Source organism: Rhea americana, unplaced genomic scaffold, assembly GCF_003343005.1.
Source record: "Rhea americana isolate MKP2758 unplaced genomic scaffold, rheAme1 scaffold_26, whole genome shotgun sequence".
NCBI classification, from domain to species: domain Eukaryota; kingdom Metazoa; phylum Chordata; class Aves; order Rheiformes; family Rheidae; genus Rhea; species Rhea americana.
In genome coordinates this window covers 6359704-6386379 of record NW_028186379.1, presented here as the reverse complement: position 1 = coordinate 6386379, position 26676 = coordinate 6359704, and the positions used below count along the sequence as shown (strand labels likewise).

Below are 26676 nucleotides of genomic sequence, written 5' to 3'. Positions count from 1 at the left end.
CGCAGAGCGGCAGGAGCGGGGGCAGCGGCGGCTCGCGCGCTCCCTCCTCCAACCGCCGGCTCGCGCGCTCCCTCCGAGTTCGTAGATGGGGCTGAGCGGCGCCCGCTGAGGAGCGGACGGGGAGCGGGAGCCGGTGCCAGCCGGTGAGTGGCGGCGGCGATGCGAATGCCGGAGAGGAGGGCGGGGGGAGGAGGAGGAGGAGGAGGAGGGTCTGCCCGCGCGCCGGCGGCGAAGCGGCGTCCTGCGGCCATGCCGGCGCGGACCCCGCGCCCCGGCAGCCGAGGCGCCCCGTGTGCGTGCGGTGCCGAGGGCGGGAAGAGCCGCCCACACGCAGGTACCGGCGCCGGGCGGGCCTGCGGGCAGCGAACATGGCAGCGCCGGGATCGGGGGAAAAGAGGATTTTTGTCCCCAGCAGGAGGATTAACCCCCTCCCCGACCCTCCTCTTCCTCCTGCTGCCGCCTCCTGATGCGTCCCCGGGAGACCCGCGCTTCATCTGCCGCTCCGGATTATCCACCCGCCCACCCCCCTTTCCCGACCCTCTTCCCCGTATTTTCTCTCCTCCTGGAGATTATCAGATTTCCCGCCCCTCCCTCCCGGGATCCTCCGCCTCCCCCCTCTTCCGAGGGGATTATCCCCCCCCTTCGCTGCCGGATTATTTCCCCTCTCCCTCCCTYCCTCCGCAGCCTCGCCTCTCGGGGATTATCTGCTCCCCTCTTTGGGATGATTCCTCCTTTCTTGATCTCTGCCCCGGCCTCTCCCTGGTTATTTTCCTCCCGAGGAAGTCATCCCTCCCCTTCCGTCCGCCTCTGACTGGGGAAAGGGGAGAAAATGTGGTTGTAACCGGGTGGGCAGGAGTTCGCAACAGTGCTATCACCTCCGTAGGCTCTGTGCTAGTACTACAAGCGAGTGGGTGTAGGGTGGTAGGAGAGGCACCGAGGGAGGTGGTGGGCATGTGGCGGGGGTCAGCCTGCGGTGCTGTTGCTCCGTATTCAGGAAGATGTATGCCCCCTTTCTAGGGTGTTTAAGCTTTTGATGGAGATGCTGGTGAAAGAGAACCTGTCTGAATACATCTGAAACCTTGTAGCACACATGTGTGGCTGGATAATGGATATCAACTCCGAACCAGAAACTGCGCTGATAAAAACCCAACAAGCTCCTGGTTTCTAGTTGAAAAATGTATAGTGTATARTAATAACACTAAAATATAAGTGGAAAGGTACATGGATGACATTGCTGCTCTCCAGGGGTCAGAGCTGACTTGGATAGCTTACGTCCTGGCTTTCAAGACAGTTGGTTTAGGCTGTTTTTCCYTAGGGAGGAAGAAGGAGGCAGGTGCCTTTTACTTAGGCTCTGATGTTTATGTGGTTCAATGCTATCGATATGCTAGCAGAGGAAAAATGAGTTTGTTCTTAAGGAGTAGAGATAAGGTTTATCCCATGTATTTGGCTCCTGGGTGGCTTAGATCATTCCCTTCCTCTTATTCCTAGCCTTATTGCACATGAGATTGCTGGAAGAGAGCTGCAGAGCTTCTGACCAGCTTGCGGCACAGGGCCCAGGATTACATCCATTAAACTTCTCCTGACTTGGCTTTGGGAGGAGGAGGGRCTGTGAGAAATTGTGGAGAGGCTAGGCAGCTATAAATAGATGTCAGACTAGAGGAGGCTTTGAACAAATCTTAGCATGCTGCTTCTGAACAGATAGTGTCTGTTAAACTGGTTGAGTTGACAGTAGCATCATAATGTTTCCTTTTAATTCTGCTGTGGTGGTTGGCTTTTAACAGTTTGCCRTGTGACTGGACCATGCAACATCTGTCACAAAATTCCTCTTGAGAATGCCATAGAGAAAATTCTCATTTAAATAACGTGCTGATAATTGGAGGCTGGAATGAGCTAATTTTATGTGTGTTTTTTTTTWAATTATTTTTAGAGGACTCTTCAGAGGAATCTTTAATTTCTTACTTCCTTAAAATGTTTGGAATTGATAATCTTGCTYTCCTTATTTTGTTCTCTGAGGCTATGTATTGTACTATATAAATTACCTGGGATCCATATTTCTCTGAAAAATCTGCAGTACTGAGGCATGGTGTCATCATAAGGCTAGTATCTTTGCTAGCTTTCTATTTCCTTGTCTTTTCTAGATGAGACACTTTTACTCTCTTTGCGTCTTTCGTTCTTTCTTTTTCTTTTTTTGAATGGAACCTTCAGCATGTGAGTGAATCTGAGTATATTCAGCTTATTTGAATTTAATTCTGCGTACTTAGATTTGTTTCAGATTCTGCAGATCACTGCTGTTTCAGCCTATCTTGTCAAAAAACATTTAATATGGAAGTTATTGACAAATACACGATAGCAAGWTTTTGGAGTCATGTCTGTTCTGCTGCTGTATTAGTAGACTAACTCTGCATACCAAAAATCTCCAAAATGATTGAAAAGCTATTGCAGCATAATGTGCAATTGGACCTTTCTTGAACTACCTCTTGTTGCTTTTTTTTTTTTTTTTAATAAATAACAGAGCCTATTAACTTCAATCATGGCTTAGTTGCATTTTTTTTAAATAAAACAAAAAAATTTAATAAAGTAGTGAAAACATGCTTAGCTAATATGAAAGTCTCTTAAGCTATAGAGAGCATGAATCTCCGAGTTATTTTTTTTTGAATGCTTCTTATTAAAAACGTAAAATTTTTAGTCAGACTTTTTTTTCCCCTAAATTACTGTACGGGCAAACCTTGGGGAGCAGAAAGGAGCAGAAATCTAGACAATATGACTTGCTACTTTGGGGATTTTTAACTGATGTTTAACCACAGTGAAAGGAGGGAAAACAAGACTCAAACATGCAACTTCTTCAGTCAGGATTAGGCTTCAACTTGATATTAGATCCTGTTGTTGGGTATTCTACAAACTGTATATATAAATAAAGGTTGATGATCTGGAAAAAAAAACTTTATAGTACCATAACRGCAAACCAGAGAGCCTTTGGTAAGAGTCTGTTACTACAGTTACTCAATCCCTGTATCATACTTTTTTCCTGAATGTGTTTATTTGTAAAAATTACTTTTAATGCAATCTTAACACGATTTGGTGTCCTGCTTTAAATGCGTGCTTTCTGCYGTAGTTGTAAATGATTTAAAGTTCTCACTTAGTGCAACTGTCCCAGGTTCTTTTTCTCTTTGTATTTCCCTTAATGCTCTTGATTATACTACGCAGGACACTGGTTTATAAATCAGTGAATCTTTCCTTATGCTATAGAAAGAGAGAGAGGGGGTCTTTTTACTTAAGAGACAGGTATGTGGTTGGGTTTGTGATGTTTATGGTAGTATCTGAGGAGCTCCAGAGTCTCCATTTAGATATGGACGGTTACACTGTCCTAAAACTTYAAAGAATAAAAACTCATGCAAGTTTAAATCATATGCCCTCTTGTGTTCTGTGTTTAAAGTAAAAATGGGGRAAAAGTGACTTGTCCTGGTCTGGAGTGCTGAGTTAGTGATCATCCTACTAGATCAGGAAAACTATTTGCTTCAGAAGGAATGSCATAGAATGGACAAAAGGATTCTCAACACTGTCTACACCTCAAGCTTGCTTTTTGCTGTTTTGGGATGGTTTTTAATTTTTTTTCAGCTCACCTTGAATGAGATGGTCATGTTTGCGATGAGGAAAGGAAAAATTGATAACAAATCGAGGTGAAGGGAGAAACCCGCTTTAATACTTCATGCTGCAAAGAGTATATATTCCATAAACCCAGTGCTGAGGACAACTGGAATGGGTAGACAGGGCAGACAGTATTGGAATTATTTTTGTGGAAATGTGAAGTAGAATATGATTACAGAATAAAGACTGAGTCTGTTAGGGGAAAGTGGTTATAGGCTCTGCCACAGTAGACGTTCATAAAGGGTATTGGGGGGAAAAATGAGTTTTGTTCAGGCTGACATTTGAAAGGCAGGCTAAAATACAGATGTGCCRGTGATACACTCTTAAAGGATTATGCTTTGCTTTCATTGACCTGAGGGTGTTAATGTGACTGTTTATTATTGCAATATAAGTAGTATATGATGTTGATATAAGATTTTAGTTAAGTGTGTGCTAGCTAGGAGAAGGCAGTGCCAAATAGCTGGACCAGTAGGTGTTTGGGGCTAGTTTGGAACAGCTGTGACTGAAATCTTTCATATCTGAGTTCAACAGAATAATGATTTAGCTTCAGTTTGAGGAGGAGGAGTTAAGATCACTCTTAAGTTCAGGATTTATTTAATTCCCTGGTCATGACTACTAACCATCTGCAGTAAATCTCAGGTTACATTGCAGCTAAACTGTTKTCTTTTGCAATGGGATAAACAAAGCATTGTGATAGTAATATGCTGTGATGTGGTTTGAAAAACATCATTTTTTTTCAGGATGAAACAAACTTGAATTATTTGGTTATGGGTGGTGTCTAAAAATGATCAAATACCCTGCAAGAATTATAGAAACCCCAAAAAAGAGGTGGGGAGAGGTGTTTTTTCTTATCAAAATACTTGCATTCTTATTTTGTGTTAATTAGCATCTTTAAAGTGATGGTGAGTTACTTCATAAACTTTACTAAAYAATAAAAATGCAAATTTGAAAATGAGAGGGTCTATACTTTTACTTTATGCCTATTTGTTATCAAAGTCTTTTTGTTTTAAAAAAGTTTTTATATATATWGAGAATGATTCATATTAGCAACTATTCTATATGTTTTAAGCAAGTCATTTATCTGAAGAACTCTTTTTAATGTTGGTATCCAGGTGTCATGAAAGCATGGTAGAAGCTGGTAAGATACTGAACTTAGATGACTGTTCATATTTATTGGCAATAAATGTTTTTGTAGAAATTACTTCGATATGTTATTTTAAAAGTATTGACTGGTTTTGTGTTCTGACAAGCGACCATTTGAGAATAGGCTATGCTGATTGTGGGAAATGCCAGTGATTTTCACAAACTGTTTAGAAAAAATGAAAAGAATCCCCCCTCTCTTTTTTCCCCATCTTGAATTAATATATTGCTCTTATGTCTTTTGTTCATCTGAGCCTCAAAGGATCAAACTAGTTTTTCAGTTAAATTCTCTTTCCCRGTAGGTGGAGACACAGCTGTTGATTTCAAGTAAGCTTAAGCCTTTACTTTTTGATTCCAAATGTTTTGTCAAAATACTGTCACAATAATGCCCGTTGAGAGGTAAGAAAAGTAGTTTGAGTTTTTAARTTCTGTTCATTTAAGCCTCTTTGAGATAGTGCTGACATTCAAGTATTAATTCTGTTGTGGGAGCGACTACTCAAAGCTTTAAATTAGATTCTAAAAACAAAGTATCTCACCCACTGGTCAAATGTGCTTTAATGAAAAGTTAGTGATACCACTTTAAATATCTAGACACAGAATGGAGGGAAATAAATGGAGTAGAATAAGGTAAAGCTKTTCTTAGGGCTAATAACATAGTGTGGAGGAACACTGAAGTAAATTCCGTGAGAGAATAAAAGAAAAATACACTAGCCATTCTGTGTTACTACATTCTTCATATATATAGYTACATGACTCCATGTTCGTTTATTTGTTACCTGTGTAAGTTTCGGGTATATGCAGGTAATGATCATATGAGAGATTTTTTTTATGTTCCACGTATAAAATGTCTTAACAACTCTTTATGTGATACTCTTCTTTTTTTCTAACAAGTCTGTGTGACAGTTGGTAAGTCARCCTTTACATACCTCTGTATTAAAATTCCTCCTATACCTTTTCTGATTCACTGTTGAAGTTTACGGAAGTCTCTTTAKCAAGATGAAATTGCTTATATAGCAGAAGTTGTGAAACTGAAGACAAACTGCAGTCTAGTGGATGAAATGATTTGAAAAGTTTCTTCTGCCTTTCTAAACAATTCTGGCTTTGTCAGCTTTTTCATTGTAGCAAAGTACAGTGTTGCTAGACAGAATTCAGTAGAATTATGTTAGGCTACAATAGTCATACGGCTTCTTAAAACTTATTTTTCAGGTCAGTAGACCTATAGGAGGAGGAGGAGGTATAATTAACAAGTGAAAGTTCAGTTTATATGTTCATTAGTGAAGAACACTTGGGCAGGGAGAAATTGTTAAGTGGAACTTAATGTTTATAAAATGTATGACTGGAAGAGAGTCATTTGAATGCAAGTCATGCAGATATTCAGTTGCTCTTCCCAGCTCTACTTCTGTAATTTTGCTGCTTATGCTAGATTTGGTAAGGAAAGACAGCACTTGATTTCGTCAGTTCTGATCAGTGCAGCTCTTCTACGTAGAATTTAAGCAATATCCAGAAGCGTGTTACTTAATGTAATTGGCATTTGTCATATGTGATCCTACCCTGAGGACAAACTCCTACTTTGTGTGATGCGCTGTGTGGGATATTTAAAGCAGTAACCAAACTTATTCATGAAGTGGGAAGCTGGTGATACTTGGGCTGGTTCTGTGATGTTTGTTTCATTATTCCATAGCTTTCTCCAGGGTGGTCCCATTGTTGCATGGATAAAATTAAACTTTGCTGTCGACCTACTGTGTGAGGAAAAATTGTCCGTTTCATTTTTCTGATATCAGTACTATGATAATCCCATAGGTATCTTGGTTCAAGACTGCTAAAATGGACACACTGCATTTGAATCACTATTCTATGGGAAGCAAGATGAACTGATAGCCAGCGTTACTGGGTTTCAAACAGCACTTCTGTAACATTAGCTGTTCATGTAGAGCTAATGACTGTATTTGAATTGCTGACTGGYGGTTGAGAACCCTCATCTTTCCGCAGCTGCATGCAGGGATTATGTCCATTTCGTGTTGCCATTGGTAGAAGAGAGAATTGTCTAGGCAGACTCAAGGACTGGCAGGAAATGCGTGAGAATAAACTTTAGAAAATGGGCAGGAGAGCACTGTATTTTATCTTATTTTTTACACCCAGTTAGGTAGGGTGGTCCCCTAAACCCCCAGAGGGAGGGGGAAGATGAAGGTCTTAAGGATCAAGGTATTATTAGAAATCTCAGCTGTAACAGTGGGAGAGAAACAGGATGTCTGCATAGGTGTGGGAGGGAGGCTGAGTGTTGTTAAAAGTTGTAGAAAGGCATTTATTTATTTATTTATTTTAATTTTAAGGTTCTGAGTGTCAGTATGATAGCTTAAAACAAAACCCTCTTGTTTCTTAATAGAAATGTAGCTWGACTACTCCCTCTAGTGGTTACAGTGTAAAATTTAAGATGGAGAAGTCTTCCCTGAAGTTTAGTTGCTCTGGTTGATGAAGTGACTTGATATCGGACTATTTTTATAMAAGTGCCTGCTAGCTTATCTGTGTACAATGATAAGTAAAAATCAGTGCTACTTAACGAGTAACTAAATGCTTTAAAAACCCACTGTAATACATGAAAAACACTGTAGCTAAAACTCGATACCTTCAGAAATTCTAATCTAGTTACTGGAGTAAAAGAGTGATTCTGCCATTCAGTAGTCTATAGGTTAGGGAAGTCAGTGCAGTCAATTTGTGAAACTTTTTTTGTTGTCTGCTGGAAGCATGCAAGTTTGCCGTTGAAGGGAATTTATTAGATATATTTATTAGGAAGTTATCTAATAACTGAAGCTTATKCATTCAGTTGCCAAATCTTGGCACACAGCTCTGTAAACAAACTAACTAAACAGTTGCAGAACAAAGTTCTTACCAAGCTCACCATACGTTTCTTGGTCTTGGGTCAGATTCCATGATATTACAGTTCAGGGAAGCTATTGTTCAGCAGTGGTAAAATGCCACAGTAAAACTGCTGAACTGGGGTCTTGGGAAGGAAGTAGTGGATTGATACTAATCAATGCAAAATGAACAAGAGAAAGGCTGACTAATTAGCTGCTAGATTAGGAGAAGCAGCTTAGCAAGGAAWTTTTTTCTTTTGGAGTGATGATGTTGCATGATACAAGAAGGAAAGTAAGCTGCCCCTTTACAATAARGGGAATGAGAACATTGTTTTGTTCATACTTCGTGACTGCTAGGAAAGAAAACTTCTGAAAATTGAAAGTGTTTGGGTAGAAAATCCACCAATTTCCTCTTTTTCAGAGTGGCTTTATGCTTAATTGTTGAAAGATTTCATGTGACAAAATGGGATTTATGACCAATGTAGTTTGAGTTATCTGTGAACTTATTAACAAAATTACTTCCTTTGGGGGGGGAGGGAAGAAGGGAAGGAAGGAAGGGTGTGTTCTTTTTTTTTTTTTTTTTTTTCTTGCCTGGGATTAGCTAGTGAAAGCATGACCGTATCCATGCTAAAATTTTGGTCTCAGTGCAAGTTTGGCTTGTTTGTAGGGATAAAAAACCATTAATATTGGCCTGTATAGGAACACTTGAGTTTTGCTGATGGAGGGTTATATAAATTTAATGAGCTGCTGTGAAATACATTTCCAGACTGGGAAAAAAAATGGCACAAGCAGAAGGAAGCTATAAATGTGTAATCTTCAGGTAACTGTGTGCAAAGCTTTTTGATAGTATGGTGGATCTCCAGTTGTGTTGGTGTTAAATTACTTCAGGGCTCAAAAAGTGTAAGTAAACTTAGATTTCTCAGCCTTCTGCAAATACAACTTGAAGGAAATCAGTCTAATAWCTATCAGTGTTTTAATTCTACTTTTATTGAACTTCCATCAACAGTGTAATGATTTTTTTGTACAGAACTTTTTAATATTAATCCAAAAGATTAACTAAATGAGTGAACTTTCTAGGTACAGCTGAATACATTTGAGGTCAAAGCTAGCTTGAGGTTGAATAGTCTTGAAAAAGTCAATCATTTAAAGTGATGTTATTTAGTATTCAAAATATTTTGGTTAGGTTTTTTTGCCCCAGAGATTTTTTGAGTGTCCACTAAAGTATTTTAATGTTTTGAATAGTGTCACATCTCTGACCTTTATTATATGCAATAATATTCCTGGTGAGTTTAGGGAAAGAAATGCATAGTATAASAAAGATCCTTGATTTCCAAAACATGTTTTAAGAATGTTACATTCCCTAAATTCATTACTGCCTTCTGATGAATGTTTTGCAGACTACTCCATCCCTTGTATGCTATGTCACCATTAGTCCTTATGCTAGTAAAATCGAAGATCTCATGATAGTTTGTCCCAAGTCACTCAAAATTTACAAGAGAAGTGAATGTTTCGTAACTAATTCCAAATTTTTGATATTGTTTCCCTTTGTTTCTTTTTTATCTACTTAAAACTTGAGCTTCTGGCTCTTTGTAAAGTTCTGTTCTGTTAACGTGACATAAGGTTAGGCATTGTTTAATCATGTGTTGTATTTCTTTAAAAATCCACCAAAACTATTTTGGGAATGTGTCACAGCTTTTATGACAGTGAGACTGTGAGAATGGTGGTGTTTGGCCTTGCTATTAACCAGAGATGTTGCTGAGACAAAACCCTTTATGTAGGCTACTMAGTTATAGCCCATAAGCTTTTTCTAAAAACAAACAAACAAACAAAAAAAAAAACTCTTCTCACTTTTAAGGCACTGCCAAAAATCCGAATAGACAAACTTTCAGTGAAGTCAGTAGGAGTTTTTCTTTGGAATTGCAGGGATTAGTTTAGTTACAAATTGGAAGAAATGCTTTTACGATAAGCTCCAAACCACTCTGCTACTTAGCTTAAAAAGGTGTRGGCAATATATGGATAAGTAGAACTATATGTCCATTCATGTCTGACATCTGCTGTTTGACAGTCTTAGCGATTACATGCATCTGTGAAAGACTGAAAAAGACAGTTACTCAGAATGTGTACACTTGTGCAAAACTTGATTCATGTCACTGTGAAACTTTTACACATTTCAAATGAAAAAATCCCCTGGGCCTCCCCACCATAGGCACAAGTGATTTTATTGTACAAATATAATTACAGCACTTCTAGAAGGCAATCTCTCTGGACAGCTATAGACAAGTTTGRATTAGATTACTTTTTCCTTCAGGGTGATTTAAAACACTGGGTTTTATTTTCCTGTAATTACTTGAAAATTTAGATCACTCTTTTTCATGAGATAGCTCAGAGTAGCTGTATTTTAAAGATTACATTAGGTTTTCTTTTTAACTGTAACTTTATTTTCTCCAGGTAGATGTCATCTTTACTTCTAGAGCTTATGTTGTATTCCCTTAGTCTCAGTAGTAGTTTCTTAATTTAGGGTGTGTAGGAATATTTACTTAGTAAGCAGAGAGTAAGCACACTAAATCTTTCAGTTGTSACATTTAGGTAAGTCTAGGTAGAGCAATGCTTTGTTAAATCTGTATTTTCATAGATCTGGGTCTGTTGTGGCTTGTAAGCCTTTCCAGCCTTGTAAGCCTTGGCAATAAGCTGCATGAACAAAGCAGGTTACTTCTTCCTACTTCTATTACAAAGTCTTGTGACGGAAAGGTGGTCAGTAGTAAATGAATGGAGCAGCAGTTTGTCTTGGGAAATAGTACAGTCAAGAAAATGTTTTTCTMATTTTTTCTTGAGGACCTTTGACAGGGAGGGTAATTTTTTGAATAGATGATTGTTAACCACAGTGGGACCCTAATTCTAAAGCCCAAATGCCTTGATATAAGCAGCCTGTTTCTGTTTGATTTTACTTAAAGAAGTAGCTATTCACTTAAAGATCAAATCAGAGAAATCTGCACAGATGACTTTCTATGTMAACCTCATTGTCTGAGAATACAATGCTGTTTTGAGCTAGGCAGAAGGAAATCTTTGGTTTATTGAGCTCTAAGGCCTTGACTTCCTCTTTGTGTTGAATACGAGACTAGCCAGAAGATAGGTAGAGGTATTCATTTAATTTTGTAGTTTGCACCTGGTATCAAAGTAAAGGAACATTGTATGCTAATACAAKATTTGTTTGTTAAATGCAAGGGTAGTGGATAAAACTTGTTATAGTTGTGGTCAATTAAGTCCTACAGTCTGGCTGCACAACACTTGAGACCATTACAAGGTTGAAATTATTTACGTACTCTTTAATTAGGTACAATTTCGATTGGTAAGAATTGGTCATGACCAAAGGTTTATCTAGCTCCATAATCTGTTTCCAGGATTCAGTGCAAGTTCTGAAACCATTCAGAATCTAGCAGCAGCTCCTATTAACATTATTTCTGAGTACAGACTCAAGAAGACAGAAGAGAAGCCACAGCTCACTTATTCTGGATATCTATGTCTCTTCATAATAAGGAGCTTGGGCCGTGAAATCTAGTGTCTGGATAGGCTTAAATTCAGCTTCTACAGAGGGATAAAGAAAAAGCATATTGTGGTCTGTAAGTGCTTACACATCATTAGCAGTAATATGAAGAATTTCATTGTGCTACTCTGCAATAGTGAATCCAGAACTTAATGTGTGATCAAAACTAAAATAACATCTTGTGTAATTGCCCTGGCCCTGCACATTAGCAGATTCAAAATAGATTTGACTGTTCTGCAGAGGAGATTGAAAACCAAGAAAGCAAAATGATTGATAGTGCTAAAATCTTCAGAAAGAAAATCCTTTTGTGGCCAACAAAGATAGTAGTTTGTCTGTCCTTTCTTCTCCCCTTGCTTTTCTACAAGTCGCTGGGGAGCTGGTATAAATGGAAGATGATCTAAAATATCGGGCACAGCTGAGCAAASTGAGTATGGCCACCTGTGAGAATAAGATTCCTACTCCCTGGTATCGCCCTGAAGAAAGACCTGYCTTTCTCCTGTTTAATATGACTTTGTTCAATGTTGGGATGTTACCCATTTGAACCAGACAGGTTTGTTAACAGTAATGTGTTGGAGCAGATAATCAATCCATTAAATGCTCATTAAAAGTTACATAGTGTATCAGTGTGTACACACACACGCATGCACACAGGGAGGGAGAGAGAGCGAGAGAGAAATATATAGAGAGGGGGAGAGAAAATTTTTTTATAAAGTATATATGAAGTATTTTAAGTGTGTATAAGCATACACACAYGTGCATATGCGCACAGACACACACTCACATAGGTAACAACGCTTGTCTATAAACTAAAAGCCCAACATCCCTAGACTATCCAGGAAAGTGTAAAAGTGASGAAAACATATGATATTTTCCCCAAGTAATCTCCTAGCTTCTGACTGTTTTTTTTTAACTCGGCGATTTCTTGAACTAGATGCAGATGTAATTCATACTGTGTGTTCTTCTACTATTCAAGATACTTCCACTTCAAAACTAGTCTCAACTTTTTGGATTGGTATTCATATATGGATTGCTACAGTGTACTGAAGATCTGTTTGATTAAACRTGAGAAACTCTTATCCTTGAACTGGATTACTCTTTAGCTTCCTTAAAGAATTTACATGGTTTTTCTTTGGGGCTCTTGATGACTGAGATGTGATATGCATATCTTTGTAACCTACACCAAGGTCTAAGCCAGTACTAGTTCTTGTTTTGGTAACAGAGCTAACGGTGAGTTTGCAGCAGATTAATGATTACCCRTGTATGTAGGTTAGGAAACATGTCAAACTGACCAGGATGCTACACAGATTGTTCTTTAGTTGGCCTTTGCTCAGTTCTGCCTAATAGTGCATCCAGATGGAACAGCAGAAATAGATGTTTAGCCTCCAAGCCCCAGAGTACATATGTTTGCATATTTAGCTGCCCTCCAGAAATCCATCTGCTGCTATTTGACCTGTTTCTTTTGATACARTCTTCCACACAGACATCCTGTGTGAGGTGGACCTAGCCTTGGCTAACATCCTGGTGTGGTTTTAGATGCTCTCCTGGCCTCAAGGTGGGKTTTTCATAAACACAAAAAGGTGCAATGATGGGGTTAGATGAAAAACATCTTAACAGTTTTGCTTTTGGCTTGGTGGGTCATAGAATCCTGTAARCTTATATGCCGTTGCACTGCTAACAGGTGGTTATCTGAAGCTGAATGAAAGAYTGCTAAATTTACAGTAGAAATACTTTTTCAAGTTAGACTGACAGTATGTTATTTTTGTGCTTGCAAGCAGATCTTCAACCTGTGGAAATGCTTAGATAATAAGGAAATAGTGATCAGTTTTAGATTGCTGAGATTAAAAAACACTCCCTCTAAAGTCCCCCTTTACACTATACTACTTCTAGGTTCAGAACTGGGGACAAACTGCAGCAACTGTCTCATGTTTCTCTCACTTCAATCCTTCTACAGGTAGCTGGCAGTCTGTTGCATTGTGTCATTTGACACTTCCAAATTTGCAGTAAGACCTATTGACTTTTAAGACACCAGGACAAATATTTGTGCTGGCTTCTTGGTTCAGTCCTCTGATGCAAGTGAGAAGGATGGGGTCAGGATTTCTAGATCATCTTCTGTTAATGGTGAAGAGGAAATACTTYAATCAGTGAAATCAGCTTGATGCATCTTGGAGCCTAGGACTGCCATACAGGAAGAGGCATGGTGCTATAGAAATAGTTTCTGTTACCTGTTGGAAATGAGATGACAAAGATATAAATCAGTAAACCAGAGGTACAGAACTCTCTTTTCTATTTGCTCTTAAATATTTCATCTTTTTACATTTCTTGGCAAAAKTCCAACATTCTTGTGTTTGATCCTTTCATCAGTAAGTTGAAGAAGTGATAAAGAAGCAGTRTCCAAATAGAGTTTTGTAAAAATGTTTGAAAAAACTATTTTTTTCAAGGCTGCTTTCTTGTTGCCTTTGAAAAAGGAGTGTAGTCACTGGCAAACGCTAGTTTGGGATGACTGGAATGTAGATGATCTTAGTCTTCCTATAAGTTGGGAGGTATATAAAAGTAAGAGCAATTCCAYCACCAAGAACTTGGTCTGGACTTTTTGAGGTGTTCTTTCCTTTTGCATAAGGTATCTTAGCTGTGGTGAGTAAAACAAATACTCTTTAAATTTAAAAATATTGCTGAGCTCAGGAAAAACATATAAACTTTTCTTACCCCAAGTTGCCCTGGGAGGGCAAGTCTTCCCCTAAGTGTTGATAGCTTCTTGCTGAGTGAAGTGACAAAGGTATGTGTAGCTAGCATTCTCAGTCAGTGGGTCTACTCACCTTTTTGCAACTGAATATATACTTAAATCATTTCTGTAGCATGTTAGTAAAAAAGGCATCTTCTTGTATGAGTCCCTTCTCTGTAGTATTGTCTAAAAGATTTCTTTTAAGACGTTAGGCTGAAACTGGATTGCAGTGAATGGCAAAGTGAACCTGCTCAGTTTTGGGAACCTCTCTCTCGTTCATGTCAGAGAAGGAGTGGTGCATAATGACAGCTTTCAGGTAGATGTGCCAGGTTGTATACCTGAAGATAGCTGGAGCTGGTGGCAGTCCCTTTTGAGCACTACCCCTTTCAGCACACTGAAAGCATTAAGTGCTAGATTTTGTGCAAAAATGACAGGCCAGATGTGGTTGGTGGGATGCCAACTGGATCATGTTATTAGCTGTATTGTATATTCTTTTTCCTTCTGAGACAGTTCTTTTGCTGTATCTGTTTTTTTTCTGACTTCAACATGATGTGCTGCTTCATTCCCACCATTTTTTTGCCCTTTAGTCAAAAGATTTTCATATAATTCACTATTTAATAAGAGTTTGGTACTTCTGGACACAGAAGTAAAAAACCGACAATTTTACTYGTGATCTCTCTTTGTTAGAGAGATGAACAGGTTTTTGGTCTATGGTAGGCTTAAAATTTTAGTTAATATTGTAAATACTTATTTGTGTGTGTGTGTGTATGTGTATRTGTGAGATGATGGCTGACATAACCTAGAAATATACAAAACAGATGACTGCAAAAAGCTTTCAAAGTTAGTCTGACACTAAAACGATTTTGAATTTTTATGTTTCAGGGTGATTAAACTTATGAAAATATCTCTATTTTCCACCCATCCCCCCCAGTAAAATCCAACAAAAACCTTCAAAGGATTAAAATTAGTTGACTTTTTTATTAAAGGTATCTTTGTATTAGATATCAGAAGTGTTGAGTCTGTGAGTTTGTTTTGGCCTGCTCTTGTTGTAGTAATGATATTTCCCTTCCTTAAAGATTAAAGGACACTATATGTTGCATTGGCTTTGCTGTTATCACTGTAGATTTAATTTAAAAACTTTGTGTGAAGCAAGACCATCTCAGATGCAGCTGCAATGATGGTTCAGTGCTTCAGATTTACAGTTGTCTTGCAGCTGTGCTGTACTAACAACTTAGTGATGCACTTAGTGATGCACTGTGCATCACAAACTCTTGTTTGCTGTTAAAGAGTAAATGTTTGTTTTGGAGAAGAGTCTGGTATGAGGGTAATTTGGAATATGTTTTTCGTTACACTGCATATAATCTGTTCTTACCCTTATCCCACTTTCATCATTCCTCCTATTGTTAATTGTCTCAAAGTATCAGCAGAAATTTCTATTATCAGCTGACTGCAGTGGTGATTGCACTGACGTCTGGGGACTTGGTATTCTCYGGTGTAGTACAGGATCGTCTAAGCTGCTTTGCTGTCTACACTCTCCTGCATCTAGCTATGTAGAGGAGACTGCACATTAGATAACATAATGCTTCCTAATCTTGGATGCTCAAAAACTTGATTGCTGTGGCACGGACTTCAGTGATGATACGCGGTGATACTTGAAGAAATGAAATGAAAAGAGGTCTCTTTCCTCCCTACTTGTGCTGGAATCTCGTACTTCTGAAAAACTGAGTATGCTTTCCTCCTAAATGTCTTCACCATTGAAAACTATTTCCTATAGAAGTGCCAAAACTTCTGTGATCATGATTTTTTTTTTTTTGTCCTGAACCAGTGTATGTGTATAAAGTAGGTCAAGAGGAGTTCTACGAAGGATAAAAGACCATGTATAACAGGCACACAAGACCAGGAGATTACAGGATACATGTAGGCATGTCCCTGGTATACTCTGCTTGACCCTATTCAGTATGTTAACAATTCAGTTAATAAACAGAGTTCAGTTTTGAGCACATGTAAAATTTACATAATTACACTATGAATTACAAGCTATACGAAAAAAAGAGCACTACGCTATTTTATTCACTACCCCTTTCAGCTATAGTTTAATCCTATGTCAAGCTGAGATGATGCATTCTTGATTGTATCTTGCTTCATAGCACTTGATGTCCATTGTTCTGGACAGGGAATAGTAATTAATCTGAGAAATCAAGTTTTAAATATAGAGACTAATTAATCTGAGAAATCAAGTTTTAAATATAGAGACTTGGTTTCTTTTTGGAATTACTGCTGGCAGGAGCTCTTTTCAGACTAGTGTCCCTGGTATTAAAAAGCAAGTGTTGATTCCTTCTATGTGGAAGTTGGCTTGTCTGCATCTGAAAGCTTATGCTGAAAAGTGATGTGGTATTTACATCCTGATGCTGTGCTTGGAAAACCATAAACTTTGCCAGCGTTACTGCAGCTGAGAAMATTTATTTCGTGTTTCAACAGCTTCAGTCATTGAACATGAATTCCTTGTTACAGAATCAAGTGTCATTGCTACCATGGCAGATTTCTGTAAAGAAATACTCAGTGCCAGCTAGTGATCTTGATTTATAGAAAAGATATTACATTAATGGAAATAAGAAAAATACCTTCCCAAGCAGCATACTGTGTCGCTCTTACTGTAGGTGGTTTCCAAAGTGGATATTGCAAAAGGAGTTTCAGCACCAAAATCTGATCCTTCTAATGGATCTGTATGTACAGGCTGATACTACTACATGGACCAGTAAACTACTGAGTGGTTACCGGGATATGAACAGGCTTCAGGGTTAGGAAAATATCCTGTGTTATGCCTTTGTTGGTGTGCCATTGGACCTGTCTCCAGAAACAATGTGACACGAAACTCAGAAATATGGCCAAAGATAATTAACTGAAAAACAACCAAACAGATTGGTGTTCTTTTTATAAAGTGGAATTTACATTTTCTCAAAATGCCTTGTCACTTAAGACTTTTTTTTTAAGCCTTCAGAATGATGAGGAACAATATGGCCATTTAAGTTCAACTCTGAGTTTGCATAGTTGATTACTATTCCATCTCTTTGTTTACTGTTACATTGCATGTGCTGTATGACCTCTGCTGAGATAGGACATGTTTTCTCTATTGCCATTAGCAATGAATGTTATAAATGTTATTGACTATATTACATCCAGAAGGTATTGAGTGTCTTAGCATAAAGAAAAAAGACGTTATTGTCCTTTCAAGTTCACTTGTAAACTTGAGGGTAACTTCACATTAAATTATTCCACAATCTTAAGAGTTATTTTTTTCCAAAGAACAAATTTATCTGTAGGAGGATACATCACTCTCTTTTTATATATCTCCTAGGTCAAATACTACTCTGGTAAATAGGAATTTAATGGGGAGTATAATAAACAGAAACTACTGTGGATGAGACTGACTGCTCTGAGAACTCGTTTAGTGTGATGAGCCAGTTGTTTTAACTGCTGTGCTGAAAATGGTGGGCAAAGAAATTACACTTTTCCAGATCAAGGCCCTGACTTCATAAAGCCTTGTAGAAAGGCCAAAACATGGAATCATTTATCTGTTGCAGTGGAATTTCAAGGCTGAGGGTGGAGTAGCATCATGGTCCCTATTCTGCTATTTTTCATTGTACATGGRAGGACTTTAATAGGCAATCTTGAGAGTCCTCTCCACTTCTTTTCTTTTGATGAAATTCAATTATAAGTCATTCTGGCTCTTGATACCAAAGTAGCTGTACCTAGAAACTTGCATAACTCTGAGAGTTTCCATTATCAAAAATAATGAGCTTTTTTCAGTGAGGTACTGCTAATACTAGCATCTTTGTCTCTCCTCTCTCCTCCCACTGCCTTCTCTGAGATGCTCTAAATGATCGAAGAGAAAAAGAACAAAAGACTTTGGTCAAAACCAAGAGGCTATGACTTTTATTGTTTCACCATAAATGAGCTGTGTTGGCAATTACAAAGATTTTAGGATTAAGAGATTAGTTCACATCTTTATGTTAAGAAACAGCAATTACAGTTTGGAGCCTAGGGAGGAATGTTCTTAAAATTTCTTTAATTTTTTTCCCCATAGACTCTTTCAAGTTTTGTATGCTCTCAAAAAGACAAGCCCAATCATGGCCTCCTTCTTACAAGAAAGCATCTTATAAATGAGGTCATGAAATGTAAGTAGAGGCTGCAGTTTCATATCTGAAAGTAGAAATATTTTATAGTGATTTACCTTTCTAGGAAAATTAGAAGTCATGATAAACGTATTCTTTGATCAAGATTTGCAGTGGTTTGAACTATTCAGGAAGGAAAAGTCCAGCTATCTTTGCATTTGGCAGAATAGGTAGTGTTGTAGATGGCTGGAAGTATGAGCTCGATTTATTTCTTGCTATAGCGGAAGTGAAATAAACTGAAGTACTTTTCAACTAGAGGAGTATTAGACTGCTTTCATGCCAACTGATACAAACTTGGTACAATAGCAGCAGATAACATTTGGATATGTAATATATTTCTAACTTAATTTTTAGTTCTGGTAGTAAGCTGTACTTCATAATTAATTTCTCTGGACATTGGAAATGAAGCCATCAATAGTTACTGGAAGCAAGGTTTTTGTTTATATATGAAGCTGGTTGTTATATTTCTGGGCATGGCATACTTTATTTCCCTGTCATTTAATGAAGTCCATCACTACTCTCAATTGTCATCTATGTCTTCATACTTCTGTCATCTAAGTATCTATCTTCCCGAAGTAAGAGTTGCTTGGGAAGGTGAGTAAAACTGTTTAACTGGAAAGCTTGCAACTTCTTTTGTCTCAAGTTATTAAGTGGAAGCCTTTGCTAAAATTCCCCTGATTTTTCCTTTTATGAGTGTGATGGAATACATGATTGAAAAGTTCAGAAGTTCTCTGTCAAAACTTGAAACCAAAGCTGGTATTCTAAGGAAAGAGTAGAAAATTTCAGACTTCGGGTGCATCAGTGCAAAATGCCATTTTGAAGACATCTATTTCCAGATCCCTTTGTGCTTTGCAGTTTTTTAATCTGTGCCCATCTTCTAAAATGAAAAATTTTGTCATTCAGTGTTTACAGCAGTAAGTTGCAAAAATGATTTAAAAATGAAGGTGGTTGGATAAAGTGGTAGTTTTCTTAGAAAACATGGAGTTCTTAATGCAAGCTCCTCCAAGACCAAAAGAAATATATTTTCCCCTAGTATTGTGCCTTGATATTCTTAAGTTGAAATTAATTTTCCACCTTCAATTAAGCATTTGTGATCCTGAATAAATCCTGATTGCATGATGTGGAGCAGTAGTCTGGGAGATGAAACACATGACTAAGTGCAGTATAACTTACTCCATGCAGTTTTTTAATTCCCTTCACAACCTGGACAGTCAAGGTGATCTTCTTACTCCTTTTCCAGGGTTCTTGAGTATACCTTTCAAAGGACTAAAGCAAGGTAACCATTGGGGACAATGAATAGGTAACTTGTGTGTTAAAATAAAAACTTAGAATAGGGTGTCTTATTGGGAAGGTTTCTTTTTCTTTTCTTTTCTCCCCCCCCCGGTAAACGAGGTGCATTTTGGGAAGTAGTACAGTTCATTCGTTTAAGTGTGTAACATGTTTTGCCACCTCACTCTTAAAGTACAGAAGCTACTGTGTAGTGTTTTCCAGTAGTAAAAACTTCAGCAATATCATTCTGCAGATAAATTTGGAAAAGCCATTTTTTTCCACCACATCACTGCTAACATTTACCAGAACCTTTCAAGTACATTTTGGTAAGTTTTCTTTGTCAGTAAGGATTTACCTTCTGTCCTTAGGTTAAACAAGAGGTGCATGATCTGGTAAGTGAAATAATTATGCTTTTTTTTTTTTTTTTTTTTTCTTCCCTATTGCAAGTTATCCTGAACTATGAACTTCTTAATTTAAGAACCTGCTTTTATAGCTTTGTATTAAGTGTGTTTGGGCAGAGGTAGACTGTGCTTGCATGGACGGATTATTTTGGTGGAAAAGGGAGTGTTAGAATTTAGAAATGAACTACAGCTAAAACTTCTGGAAAATGTATTTGGTAATGCTGTAAAATTGAAAGCTGAGAATGTGGGCCAGAGACTTTCATTTAAATTTTATGATTTTTACAGTCTCAGTGCTGTATTAAAATTTTCACTTGCAAGTTTATATGCAGAGGGAAACTTACTGAAGTTAAGTAGAGACTCAAGTTAACTGAACTTCTCCATACTTTGTCTTGCATGCTATGGGTTCTGTTCCTTCCCCTCTCCCCAAAAAAGGAATAAATGTAATGACCAAGTATTCTTTTTATTTTAAATTAGTATTGCTTTTGCTTTTATATTGAATAATGTGTTGAATTGGTCTGAATTTCTTTTGAAGTGTATTAATTTAAATTGCACTATAAAAAGCAAACTTATRTTCCTGTTTTCTGCACATTAATTTATTGAGCAATTTTCAAATGTTTTACAGCATCTGTAATAGGACTTCAAATAGATGTATTTAAATGTCTGCATTGGTGCAAATCTAAGTGTTCCACTGTTTTAAATTGAAATTACTAATCAAATATTTTACAATAACAGAAATCTGAAACAGCATGCATGAATTGTTAATTATATGCTTGTGGTGTATTAAAAGGTGAAGGTGAAGATTTTGGAGGGGCTGCTTCATGACAGAACAGTCAGGTTTTTTAAGTGCTGTTTGGATGTTTTCATTAAAAAAAAAAATCTGCTCTTACTATGAAATAAGTCTGAAAGTGAGCTTTACTTGACTCAGTATCAAAACTCCTCATTGTAAAATTGTCAGTTGTTAGAATTCTTCAGTGTCTCCTCCTCTGAGATCTGACTTAAAGTTTAGGGGCAAAAGATATCTTAATTAGGCTTTATTATAGATTCTGAAAAAAAAATCTTATTAAGGAGAGGACCAGAGACTTACACTAGTATGAAGAGAAAAGACTTCACTTGAGTTAGAATAGGCTGATGCTACTTGAACCTTGAGATGAGGGAGAAGGTTGAGGAATTAAACTCATGTTCATGATTTTCATGCTCTATTTGCAGCAAGAGAGTAATAACCAAGGTTAAAAAAGAATGTCAGTGGGTAGAAGAATGGATTGGAAAGATTAAAAAAAAAAGTAATTTTAGATAATAGCTAGTATTAGAACAGTAGTCAGTTAATGATGATATTACTTTATGTGGTTAGGGTAGAAGTCTTCATCTGAAGAAGCAGTGGGTATGTTTGTAGGAATTAGTGGGTGCCTGAAGAACAGAATGGGTAACTTGAACTGCAGGTTGTGCAGTATGTGAAACTAGACAGTTGGTTAAAAAAAAAGCATATATAGATTGGAACATAGGTGTTGAGGGAAATACAGAAATAAAATTACTTCTTGGGAATGAGGGAAAAAAAAAAAAAAAAAAAAGAGAGAGAGAGAGAGACCTGCCCTGTATTTAGTCATCTGAAGAACTAGTGTTCCCCCCCCAAAAAAAAAAAAAGTGGGGGGTGCAATGATAGGCACTCGAGCAAATAAAGTGTGAGCAGTCTAGGGATAATGTAGGTGGCCAGTCCAGGGATAACGTAGGTGAAACCCAGATCTAAATCACTTTTGGGTGGTGAGAGATTCTGTTGGCTGATGCTTGAAGTCTGCTGTAGGCTCACTTGAGTAAGCTTGCAAATAAGAAAGATGCCATTGGGAATTGTTTCCTTTTGGGAAACTGATTATCTTAAAAGTTCTTGTTCTGTATGTTATAACTGACCATGATATATCCCATGTGGTCATGCATTAAAACACCAGCAGACTTGACCAAAGAGTTATAAAGCAGAAATTAATTCTTTAGTGGATTAAGTGGCAGATTGTGATCATAGCAATTTTTGTGCCAATATCTGAATGTTAGTTGAATGAGCTGAATTGTATTTTTAAGGCCAAAATTTTTATAGCAGGTTGTTTAACAAAACAATTCTGTGTCAGCAGTGCTTTGGGAACTGATCATAAGAATTACGTTTAAAGACTGAAGAATTATGGGAATAAAATTGTTGCTTTAAATCTTGCAAGTTAGGCCTTGAAAGTGACAGTAAAGCAAATAACAAAAGGTTATTTAGCTATACACTTGCTTATAAGGAAATAAACATTGGTGCTACTTTGAGAATAGAAATCAAGATTCTTTATATTGAAGGCTTCAGTAAGGCATGTGTAGCAAATCTCAGATGACAAATTTGAGATGGCAAATGAGGACATGGAAATAAAATACATCCTGAGTAACAGGAAAAACCTCCAAGACCTTAAGATGTGAACATCTTTTTTTGAGGGGTTTATATAAGCTCCCTAGCAGAGTCATGAAAGAACTAGCATGTGAATATTCAGATTGAATAGCAACTACTGTCAGTAGGACTACSTTTTTGGACATCATACCGTAAAGTTGGAGAACAGCAAGTGTACTGATATGTAACAGACTATCGCATTACTTTTTCCATCTCGCTAGTATCTGTGATTTATTTTATTTTTTTTTTTACGAGTGGTAGAACAAAATACAGGTTTTATGAAATTGAACCATGATAATCTTTTTTTCTATGAGAAATGCTTTTCTAGATGAAAGAAATAGAAGTTGCTGTTTGTTAAACTACTAATAGGAAAAACAATTCCCTGCTAGTCTATGCTGTTTCTTTGAGGGATGAGATGAGAAGGGGAATGTAAAGAGGGATACACTGCAATGAACCATCAACCATGTCTATCATATCTACAGTCTGCCTCCTTCACCCTTACAATGTTTCATTGTTCCCATTTCTCATGGTACTTTCAACAAGCAATCTCCAAAATCCCTGATCACAATGCATTATGGTAAATCAGGTTAAAGAGGAGCACTAGGGAGAAATGAAATGATGTTATTTTACCTAACAGTTGCATTTGATGATCTTATTTATTTTTGGGCTGCAATTGCAGAGTAAAATGATAGTAAAAGAAAATGTGCCCAAATGGAGGTCTTCCTTTGGTAAAATACTACCACATGAGATATACTGCCTGCAATGTTTAAGGAAAATGGAGAGTAGTACAGAAGAACAGTGTTGTGTAGAGAACTACCTGTGCAGGAAGATGTGACGAGAAGTGGAGTTAAAAGCAGCAGTTGTATTGGGATGAAAAATGGCTCCTGGTGAGGTTCCTTGTCTGAAAGATCGTGCTGAAGCAAAAGGGGATGAAAGGGGATGAAGTGTCAAAAAACTGATTTGAAGCCTACAGTATTAGTAGTGGGACAAAATACGAATGTGTAATGTTTTGCACTTCAGAGTAAAGACAACTCAGCTACAAATTAAGTTTTGGAGGAATCTGTTCAAAATGATCTTTTATATTCTGTTGTAACAGACCAATAGATTGAGCCACCAGTGTAGTGCAGCTGTGAGAAAGACAAGGTAGAGCTCATGAYCTATCTATATCAATAGAAAGAGAAATGTTAATGATATTGTGCAAGGCACTCAGAACTGTGCATAATATGAGACTCACATCTATGATTATCCATATTATAGAAGGGTACAGATTGGAAGAGGTACAGAAGAATGATGTCAGGCTTGCTTCTTTACTGACTGCCTTGCTGCATCAGAGAGGAGAACTTGCCTTACTTAGACTAGAATGAGAGTTGAGGCATTGTTTGTTAGCTATAGATGATTTGAGGCAAGAACGGAAAGCAGAAAGAATTGTTTAGCTAAGGTCGTGTTGACCAAATTAAGCAAATGCTTGTCTCAAGTGTTTGAAGGGTGGATTTTCTGATGACTTCTTAGTGATATTCTGTGGAATGATAAGAGTGTTTAGGTGTTTTCAGATGGAAGGATGCAAGCATCTTGAAGATGCAAACTGCAGTTGAAACCCACAAGATTTGTAGTGAGCACATTCATCACACGTCTCCTGAGTTCTAGAGGACTGGAAGGATTTCACAACCTGTACAAGTGGATACAACATTGTTACTTTGCTATGCAGTAGAATATCAACTTTGTACATTAAAATATACCTTGTATTTGCAGACATACCTAAAGCAAATCTCAAAATAGCTGTAAGTATTGTTCTGAGCAATGATGTTTACACTGGCAGCAGAGTATGTCACAATTCTTGTGAATTTTAACTTTCTCCTTTGGAAGTATGTCTACATAATGTGCCTGRATGGAAATGCATGTGCTTGAAGCAGCCTAACAAAATTTGAACCTTTTGTTTTTGTTGCTGCTGGGGTGTGTGTTAAGGCAGAACTTAAATCTCAAAATTTCACAGCTTGCATTTAAATCACTATGACAGTGTTGACTGGAGACCAGTAATAAGATGAAAGCAGGTAACAATAGTGGAATTCTGCTTCCCCTTTGGCAGAGTTTTCTCCTCTAGTCTAAATGTAATTCTTGTGTGGGGAAGAGATCTGATTTAAGAAATCTTTTCATTGATTTCTGGTTGGCTTTGGCATAAAGCTAGAACATCGGTATGATAAAGTGGTATGGATGGCTCTGTATGTCTTCTCCTTAGCTTTTTCACCAAAGAAAATGGTACTCTGGTATTTTGTCAGCCAGTTACACTGACTTCAGACTTTAACAGATAAATAGTTTTGACTACTGTGAGAGAAATACAGAGATGCAACAGATTTGATTCATTTATCAGGGTTAATATTAGAGCTGAAAAAATAAGATGAAAAGAGAAAGGCACACTTCAAAAATCTGTATTTACTTTGTTGTGCCTATTATGCTGGTATTTTGTATTTATACTGCTTTCTGAAACTTCTTCTAAAAGCATTACCAGAAGGCTTGTCAGTGTTTCATGTATTCTCAGTGAAAGAGCTTGTTCATAGCAGTCCAGAATGTTAACTTATTCATAGATAGTCCTCCTTTAGATTTAGGCTACAAATAATGTTTTAATTTATAACTGAGGAGAATAGTGGCTAATCCAAAATATTTTTGTTTTTGGCCTGCATTGCGTTAAAGTATGCACATACACATACACACTTTATAAGTATGAATACTAATGGAAAAAATTCAAACTATCTTTTTTTCAGGGGTATATGAGTTATAAATCAGTTGTACTTGTGCATATTGAGTATCTTGTGAAACTCACCTCCTTTTGATACAGCTCTTGAAAAGTTGTTCTGTCACACAAGAAATTGTCCAAACTTTCTTTATATGACAAGATTTTTGTAAAACTTTTCAGACTTTTTGTGAAGTACTTTAGCTTTACCAACAATCCTTGAGGTATTTATTTTATCCCGTCAGCTGGGTGAGTAGGTAGATATGTCGTGTGCAAATACGTATGCATTTAAAGTACATTGTACATAATTTTCTTTTAATTCCTTGTTAGCGTGTAAACTTGGAGACTAATATAATGAATTTAAGYTTAAAAAAAAAATAAATCTGTGCAAGGTGTTCAGTATGGAAAGCTTTCGTTTTTCCCAGTAAGCGACACATTTGTCTCCTGTCTATAGATCAGGAAAATTTATTTAAATGTATGCTTTCTCTTTCCTCTACATAGAATTAATATAGACTAGGATTAGGCACTGAGAGAAAGAGTGAAATCATATTTGATAAAAGACTCACAGCTGAGATCTCAGTGAAAACCTGTCTTTTTTCTTACAAATGCAAGAAGAGTAAATCTTACTTTTATTTGATCTGAATTTACGGTGTTAATGTACGGTATGTAGATTAATCCTTTGAAGCATACTTTTTGGTTATCTAAAAAGCTATGTTAGAATTAGGAGGAGTTAATAATTCTGGCTGATAAATTTTGTGTTCAGAAATGGGATTTCTGTATCCCTGTGCCTCAGGATGTACAGTAATTGGCACAGAGCTCAATTAACATGCCTTCCTCCCACACCTCTCTTCCTTTTTGATATGGGGTTCAAATAGCAAACTAGTTACTCTGAGTATGGGGTCATGTGCATAGTGGGATTCAGTTGTTCAGTATACATACAGTTGACCAGTAAGCTCCAGCTGAGTCTTCCTTGAGGCTTTCAACTGTGTCAAGTTTGGTTATAAAGATGTTCTTAGAGAATTGATGGTGGAAATTAGTCCTTGATGCATGTATGTTCTCTGTCACCGAGCCAAGGGCTGGAGTGGAGCGTGTTCCATTGTAATCTCGGTTTCTCTTAGGGTCTGGAGTCCCAGCTAGAACTCAGTTCTGTTCTTACTTTGTCCTAAGAGTCCCTCTGTTTCAACAGCTCGTCTCAACTGAGAGCCTGTTTCTGCTGCTCAGTCCCTCTTGCTTTGTTGGAAGGCTGATGCTACTGTGCATTTCTTATATATGGATTCCTAGGTGGCTGCTGACACTTGGGCTTTCGTTAACCGTTATAGTCAACTGTGCCTACCTACTGATTTTGCCGTCCTAACGAAAGGAAATCCTATGCTGTGGTGAGAATTTAAATTTTACCCAGATGGGTCTTTGAACACAGAAAAAGACTTGTCTTTGGGTGGGTGAAAGAAATATGTGGTAGAGTTCTCACAGATTGTATGTTTTTACCATTTTACTGTAAATAATATGACAAGAGAAGCAACAGTGATCCTAATAGTGTTCCCACTGAAGGAAAAGCATAAGCTTCCTTTTTATTGGAAAACAAAGCATTCAACAGTAAGGAACATCTTTGAGGACCTGGCTTATGCAGTTCTGCTGCCTACCAGGCTATGTGTGTGTTCACTCTGCTTCTTGGTTCTTGTGTGCCTGATTTAGGTTTAGCATGCAAATTCTACAGTCATTAAAAAAAACAAAAAAAAACAAAAAAACAAAAAAAAAAAAAACAGTTTAGCAAGTACTCACCATTTAAACTGCTTAAGCTATTCTGGTTGACT

The 26676-nt window shown here is 37.5% G+C and overlaps 1 protein-coding gene across 4 annotated transcripts in view; it reads left to right on the top strand.

Annotated features, from left to right (window-relative positions):
• Positions 1 to 6: 6 nt before the first annotated feature.
• The window catches only part of PALS2 (protein associated with LIN7 2, MAGUK p55 family member), a 55930-nt gene continuing 29260 nt past the window's right edge, over positions 7 to 26676 (top strand). For 2 of the 4 annotated variants that reach the window (XM_085307582.1, XM_085307583.1), the window contains exon 1: positions 7 to 143. The gene's annotated coding sequence lies outside the window, so the exon portion shown is untranslated. Of the gene's footprint in view, positions 144 to 314; positions 335 to 26676 lie in introns of those variants that run through there. The other 2 variants (XM_085307585.1, XM_085307584.1) reach the window with 2 other exon arrangements.